This window comes from Hyperolius riggenbachi, chromosome 6 (genome assembly GCF_040937935.1).
Source record: "Hyperolius riggenbachi isolate aHypRig1 chromosome 6, aHypRig1.pri, whole genome shotgun sequence".
In the NCBI taxonomy this organism is placed as follows: Eukaryota; Metazoa; Chordata; class Amphibia; order Anura; family Hyperoliidae; genus Hyperolius; species Hyperolius riggenbachi.
This window is the reverse complement of record NC_090651.1, coordinates 66,353,430-66,361,389: the sequence shown is the minus strand read 5'-3', so window position 1 is coordinate 66,361,389 and position 7,960 is coordinate 66,353,430.

The window sequence follows — 7,960 nt, the reverse complement described above, 5'->3', positions numbered from 1 at the left end:
GTTTGTTATTGTATAACGGAGATGCATTATGTGAGGTTTTGTGACTGTGGTAGGAGTTTTAGTGGTTGGGAGATTAGTGCTGGAGAGTGCAGTCATGCTGGTTGGAAGCTTTACACTGCTTGTTGTTATCATGCTGCTTGTTAGAGTTTCAGCACTTGTGGTTAGCAAAGTGGTTACAGTGGTCTCAGGAACTGTACTGGTCAGAGGAGTGCTGGTACCAGAAATTGTACTGGATCCAGAGGTTGTGCTTTCCCCAGGCGTTGTACTGGTCTCAAGACTTGTACTGGTTCCAGGTGATGTTCTAGTCATTAGAGTTGAACTGCTTGCAGTTGGCGTACTCATTAGATTAGAGGTTTTGGCTCCTGCAGGCGTACTGCTTCTTGGAGTGGAACTGGTTTCAAGTGTTGTACTGGGTACAGCGATTGTAGTGGTCCCAGAAGGGGTACTGGCTCCAGGTGTGGTACTAACTTCTGGTGTTCTACTGGTTCCAGTAGTGGAACTGGTTTCAAGTACTGTACTGGGTACCAGTATTGCAGTAGTTTTAGAAGGGGTACTGGCAACAGGAGTTGTATTTGTCTCAAAAATTGTACTGATTCCAGGTGTTGTATTGGCCCCCAAAGTTGTACTGGCTGCGGCACGTGTACTAGTTAAAGTAATGGAACTGGTTTCAAATGATATTCTGGGTACAGGTGCTGTAGAGGTCTCAGATGGAGTACTAGCTCCAGGTGTGCTGCTGACTTCTGATGTTGTACTAGTTCCAATTACTAGAGTGGAACTGGTTTCAAGTGTTGAACTGGGTACATATGTTGCTGTAGTCCCAGAAGGGGTACTGGCTCCTGGTGTGATACTGCCTTCTGGTGTTGTACTGGTTTCAGAAGCAGAACTAATTTCAAGTGTTGTACTTAGTACAGCTGTTTTAGTCATCCCAGATGTGGTATCCGCTTCTGGTGTTGTACTAGTTACTAGAGTGGAACTGGTTTCAAATGTTGTACTAAGAACAGGTGTTGCAGTGGTCTCAGAAGGGGCACTGGCTGCAGTTGTGGTACTGACTCCTGCAGTTGTACTTGTTTCAGTAGTGGAACTGGTTCCAGGTGTTGTACTGGGTGCAGGTGTTGTGGTGGTCCCTGAAGAGGTAATGACTTCAGGTGTGGTACTGGATTCTGATGTTGCACTACTTCTTGAAGTGGAACTGGTATAAAGAACTGTACTGGGTGTAGGTATTGAAGTGGTCACAAAAGGGGTAGTGGCTCCAGTTGTGCTAATAACCTTTGGTGTTGTACTAGTTCCAGTAGTGGAACTGGTTCCTGGTGTTGTACTGGGTACAGGTATTGTAAAGGTCCCTGAAGGGGTACTGACTTCAGGTGTGGTACTGGCTTCTGATGTTGCACTACCTCTTGAAGTGGATCTGATATCAAGTACTGTACTGGGTATAGATGTTGTACTGACCCCCAACGTTGATCTGGCTACATGTGAGGTACTGAATATATTTGATTTACTGGTTTCTGCAGGTGTATTAGTTCCAGGAGTGGCACTGGTTTCAAGTGTTGTGGTAGTTACAGGTGTTGTACTTGCCCCCAAAGTTGAACTGGATATCTGTGATGTACTTATTACAGTTGAGGTACTGACTTCTGCAGGTGTACTAATTCCAGGAGTGGAACTGTTTTCAAGTATTGTACTAGGTGCAGGTGAACTGGTTCCTGGTGTTGTACCGGCCCCTGAAGTAGAACTGGATATAGGTGATCTACTGATTACCGTTGATGCAATGGTTTCTGCAGGGGTACTTTTTCCAAGAGGGGAAGTGGTTTCAAGTATTGCACTGGGTACAGGTATTGAAGTGGTCCCAAAAGGGGTACTGGCTCCAGGTGTGCTACTGACTTCTGGTGTTGTACTACTTCCAGTAGTGGAAGTGGTTGCAGGATTTGTACTGGGTACAGGTGTTGTAGTGGTCCCAGAAGGGGTACTGCCTTCAGTTGTGGTACTGGCTTCTGGTGTTGCACTAGTTCTAGAAGTGGAACTAGTTTCAAGTGTTGTACTGAGTACAGGTGTTGTAGTGGTCCCAGAATCGGTACTGCCTTCAGGTGTGGTACTGGCTTCTGGTGATGCACTAGTTCCAGAAGTGGAACTGGTTTCAAGTGTTGTCCTGAGTACAGCTGTTTTAGTCATCCCAGATGTGGTATCCGCTTCTGGTGTTGTACTAGTTACTAGAGTGGAACTGGTTTCAAATGTTGTACTAAGAACAGGTGTTGCAGTGGTCTCAGAAGGGGCACTGGCTGCAGTTGTGGTACTGACTCCTGCAGTTGCACGTGTTTCAGTAGTGGAACTGGTTCCAGGTGTTGTACTGGGTACAGGTGTTGTGGTGGTCCCTGAAGAGGTAATGACTTCAGGTGTGGTGCTGGATTCTGATGTTGCACTACTTCTTGAAGTGGAACTGGTATAAAGAACTGTACTGGGTGTAGGTATTGAAGTGGTCACAAAATGGGTAGTGGCTCCAGGTATGCTACTAACCTTTGGTGTTGTACTAGTTCCAGTAGTGGGACTGGTTCCAGGTGTTGTACTGGATGTAGGCGTTATAGTGGTCCCTGAAGAGGTACTGACTTCAGGTGTGGCACTGGCTTCTGATGTTGCACTACTTCTTGAAGTGGAACTGGTATCAAGTACTGTACTGGCTACTGGTATTGAAGTGGTCACAAAAGGGGTAGTGGCTCCAGGTATGCTACTAACCGTTGGTGTTGTACTAGTTCCAGTAGTGGGACTGGTTCCAGGTGTTGTGCTGAATTCAGGTGTTATAGGGGTCCCTGAAGAGGTTCTGACTTCAGGTGTGGTACTGGCTTCTGATGATGCACTACTTCTTGAAGTGGAACTGGTATAATGAACTGTACTGGGTATAGGTATTGAAGTGGTCACAAAAGGAGTAGTGGCTCCAGGTGTGCTACTAACATTTGGTGTTGTACTAGTTCCAGTAGTGGAACTGGTTCCAGGTGTTGTACTGGGTACAGGTATTGTAGAGGTCCCTGAAGGGGTACTGACTTCAGGTGTGGTACTGGCTTCTGATGTTGCACTACCTCTTGAAGTGGATCTGGTATCAAGTACTGTGCTGGGTATAGATGTTGTACTGACCCCCAAAGTTGATCTGGCTACATGTGAGGTACTGAATATATTTGATTTACTGGTTTCTGCAGGTGTATTAGTTCCAGGAGTGGCACTGGTTTCAAGTGTTGTGGTAGTTACAGGTGTTGTACTTGCCCCCAAAGTTGAACTGGATATCGGTGATGTACTTATTACAGTTGGGGTACTGACTTCTGCAGGTGTACTAATTCCAGGGGTGGAACTGTTTTCAAGTATTGTACTAGGTGCAGGTGAACTGGTTCCTGGTGTTGTACTGGCCCCTGAAGTAGAAGTGGATATAGGTGATCTACTGATTACTGTTGATGCAATGGTTTCTGCAGGGGTACTTTTTCCAAGAGGGGAAGTGGTTTCAAGTATTGCACTGGGTACAGGTATTGAAGTGGTCCCAAAAGGGGTACTGGCTCCAGGTGTGCTACTGACTTCTGGTGTTGTACTACTTCCAGTAGTGGAAGTGGTTGCAGGAGTTGTACTGGGTACAGGTGTTGTAGTGGTCCCAGAAGGGGTACTGCCTTCAGTTGTGGTACTGGCTTCTGGTGTTGCACTAGTTCCAGAAGTGGAACTAGTTTCAAGTGTTGTACTGAGTACAGCTGTTGTAGTGGTCCCAGAAGGGGTACTGCCTTCAGGTGTGGTACTGGCTTCTGGTGATGCACTAGTTCCAGAAGTGGAACTGGTTTCAAGTGTTGTCCTGAGTACAGCTGTTTTAGTCATCCCAGATGTGGTATCCGCTTCTGGTGTTGTACTAGTTACTAGAGTGGAACTGGTTTCAAATGTTGTACTAAGAACAGGTGTTGCAGTGGTCTCAGAAGGGGCACTGGCTGCAGTTGTGGTACTGACTCCTGCAGTTGTACTTGTTTCAGTAGTGGAACTGGTTCCAGGTGTTGTACTGGGTACAGGTATTGTGGTGGTCCCTGAAGAGGTAATGACTTCAGGTGTGGTGCTGGATTCTGATGTTGCACTACTTCTTGAAGTGGAACTGGTATAAAGTACTGTGCTGGGTTTAGGTATTGAAGTGGTCACAAAATGGGTAGTGGCTCCAGGTATGCTACTAACCTTTGGTGTTGTACTAGTTACAGTAGTGGGACTGGTTCCAGGTGTTGTACTGGATGTAGGTGTTATAGTGGTCCCTGAAGAGGTTCTGACTTCAGGTGTGGCACTGGCTTCTGATGATGCACTACTTCTTGAAGTGGAACTGGTATCAAGTACTGTGCTGGGTACAGGTATTGAAGTAGTCACAAAAGGGGTAGTGGCTCCAGGTATGCTACTAACCTTTGGTATTGTACTAGTTCCAGTAGTGGGACTAGTTCCAGGTTTTGTACTGGATTCAGCTGTTATAGTGATCCCTGAAGAGGTTCTGACTTTAGGTGTGGCACTGGCTTCTGATGATGCACTACTTCTTGAAGTGGAACTGGTATAATGAACTGTACTGGGTGTAGGTATTGAAGTGGTCACAAAAGGGGTAGTGGCTCCAGGTGTGCTACTAACCTTTGGTATTGTACTAGTTCCAGTAGTGGAACTGGTTCCAGGTGTTGTACTGGGTACAGGTGTTGTAGTGGTCCTTAAGGGGGTACTGACTTCAGGTGTGGTACTGGCTTCTGATGATGCACTACTTCTTGAAGTGGAACTGGTAACAAGTACTGTACTGGCTACAGGTATTGAAGTGGTCACAAAAGGGGTAGTGGCTCCAGGTATGCTACTAACCTTTGGTGTTGTACTAGTTCCAATAGTGGGACTGGTTCCAGGTTTTGTACTGGATTCAGCTGTTATAGTGGTCCCTGAAGAGGTTCTGACTTTAGGTGTGGCACTGGCTTCTGATGATGCACTACTTCTTGAAGTGGAACTGGTATAATGAACTGTACTGGGTGTAGGTATTGAAGTGGTCACAAAAGGGGTAGTGGCTCCAGGTGTGCTACTAACCTTTGGTGTTGTACTAGTTCCAGTAGTGGAACTGGTTCCAGGTGTTGTACTGGGTACAGGTGTTGTAGTGGTCCTTAAGGGGGTACTGACTTCAGGTGTGGTACTGGCTTCTGATGATGCACTACTTCTTGAAGTGGAACTAGTATCAAGTACTGTACTGGCTACAGGTATTGAAGTGGTCACAAAAGGGGTAGTGGCTCCAGGTGTGCTAATAACCTTTGGTGTTGTACTAGTTCCAGTAGTGGAACTGGTTCCTGGTGTTGTACTGGGAACAGGTGTTGTAGAGGTCCCTGAAGGGGTACTGACTTCAGGTGTGGTACTGGCTTCTGATGTTGCACTACCTCTTGAAGTGGATCTGGTATCACGTACTGTACTGGGTATAGATATTGTACTGACCCCCAAAGTTGATCTGGCTACATGTGAGGTACTGAATATATTTGATTTACTGGTTTCTGCAGGTGTATTAGTTCCAGGAGTGGCACTGGTTTCAAGTGTTGTGGTAGTTACAGGTGTTGTACTTGCCCCCAAAGTTGAACTGGATATCGGTGATGTACTTATTACAGTTGAGGTACTGACTTCTGCAGGTGTACTAATTCCAGGAGTGGAACTGTTTTCAAGTATTGTACTAGGTGCAGGTGAACTGGTTCCTGGTGTTGTACTGGCCCCCGAAGTAGAACTGGATATAGGTGATCTACTGACTACCAAAGATGCAATGGTTTCTGCAGGGGTACTTTTTCCAAGAGGGGAAGTGGTTTCAAGTATTGCACTGGGTACAGGTATTGAAGTGGACCCAAAAGGGGTACTGGCTCCAGGTGTGCTACTGACGTCTGGTGTTGTACTACTTCCAGTAGTGGAAGTGGTTGCAGGAGTTGTACTGGGTACAGGTGTTGTAGTGGTCCCAGAAGGGGTACTGCCTTCAGTTGTGGTACTGGCTTCTGGTGTTGCACTAGTTCTAGAAGTGGAACTAATTTCAAGTGTTGTACTGAGTACAGGTGTTGTAGTGGTCCCAGAAGGGGTACTGCCTTCAGGCGTAGTACTGGCTTCTGGTGATGCACTAGTTCCAGAAGTGGAACTGGTTTCAAGTGTTGTGCTGAGAACGGGTGTTGTACTGGCTCTCAAAGATGAACTGGCTACAACTGATGTACTTATCACAGCTGATGTTCTGGTTTCTACTGATGTCCTAGTTCCTTCTAATGGTGTAGTGGCTTCTGGCAATGTAGTGATTCCAGTTGTACTGGGTTTTGGAAACGTACTGGTTTCATATGTTTTACTGACTCCTGGTGTTGTATTGGATCCAGGTGTTGTACTGCCTTCTGGTGATGTGCTGGTCTCAGCTGTGGTTCCTGATTCAAATGCTGTAGTGGCCTCAGATGTTGTCCTGCTTTCATAGGTAGTACTGGATGCAGGTGATGTGCTGACTGTTGGTGTTGTATTAGCTCTGGCAGTTGTACTGGCATAGGTCGAGGTTGGTGATGCAGTACTTGTACTGAATTTCAGAGTATCCCCTGAAGTTTTAAAACATTGCATTAGTTTGGTGTCTTTTTTTTTTGTAAATGTTTTATTATCTTGTAAATGTATTAAAACTTAAAGGGGCACTACAGCGAAAAACTGTAAAATTTAAAATATGTGCAATAAGAAGTACATTTTTTCCAGAGTAAAATGAGCCACAAATCACTTTTCTCCTATGTTGCTGTCACTTACAGTAGGTAGTAGAAATCGGACAGAAGTGACAGGTTTTGGACTAGTCCATTTCTTTATAGGGGATTCTCAGGGATGTATTTATTTTCAAAAGCACTTAGTGAATGGCAGTTGCTCTGTCCAACTGCCAAAAACTGTGTAGCGAACATGGAAGCTGGCCAGCATCATTGTTTAAATCCTTTTTAGGGAATATCTTTATAAAGAATAAAAGCCTTGCTGAATATCCCCTATGAAGAGATGGACTAGTCCAAAACCTGTCACTTCTGTCAGATTTCTACTACTTACTGTAAGTGACAGCAAAATAGGAGAAAAGTAATTTATGGCTCATTTTACTCTGGAAAAAATCTGTTTGCACATATTTTAAATTTTACAGTTTTTCGCTGTAGTGCCCCTTTAATCAAGAGAATGCCAAGAGTGTGCAAAGCAGTAATCAAAGCAAAAGGTGGCTACTTTGAAGAACCTAGAATATGACATATTTTCATTTTGTGAGAAATTTTAGCTCATTGGCATCCCCGTACTTCAAAATACATACTTTTTTTTCTTCATTAAACTAGGAAACTTGTAATATTAATGTGAGAGTAAACATGTAAAGATCCATTTTAAAAATGTATTGTATAGGTTCTGTCAACCCCAATACTTTTAACACCTCTTCACCAATACAGGCTTGTATTACACAGTGAATCCAGAGGCTGCAAGCATGGGGCTCCATCTTCTAAGCAAAACCAGCACACTTAGGGGTTGATTCACTGTCACTATAGCCCCCCTTACTGCACGCTTAGCATGCCTTATCTGAGTTAACATGCCTTATCAGAGTAGCATAGCGAGCACTACGAACTTATGTCTGCTAATTGGCTATGATGAGAGCTCCACTCATCCTGCTCTTAGCCCCTGAGGGTCCAATCACTTTAACCACTTCACATCCAGACCTTGTTTCCCACTTATGGACCAGAGCAGTTTTGACAGTTTAGCTATGTCCTTATTTAATCAGAAATAACTTTATCCCTACTTATGACACAGAAATGAAATATATATTGTTTTTTTCAAGGCAAAGTAGGCCTTAATTGTATGCCATTTTTTCCCTCTAACAGTTTTGTGTTCTATGAGTTCTAATGGGAAAACAAGGAAAAAAATTGAAAAAACACATTATTTCTCAGTTTTACCAATTCCAGTTAAAAAACAAAAAGTGCTACTGTAAATAAAAAACACAAATTTTGTTTGATTA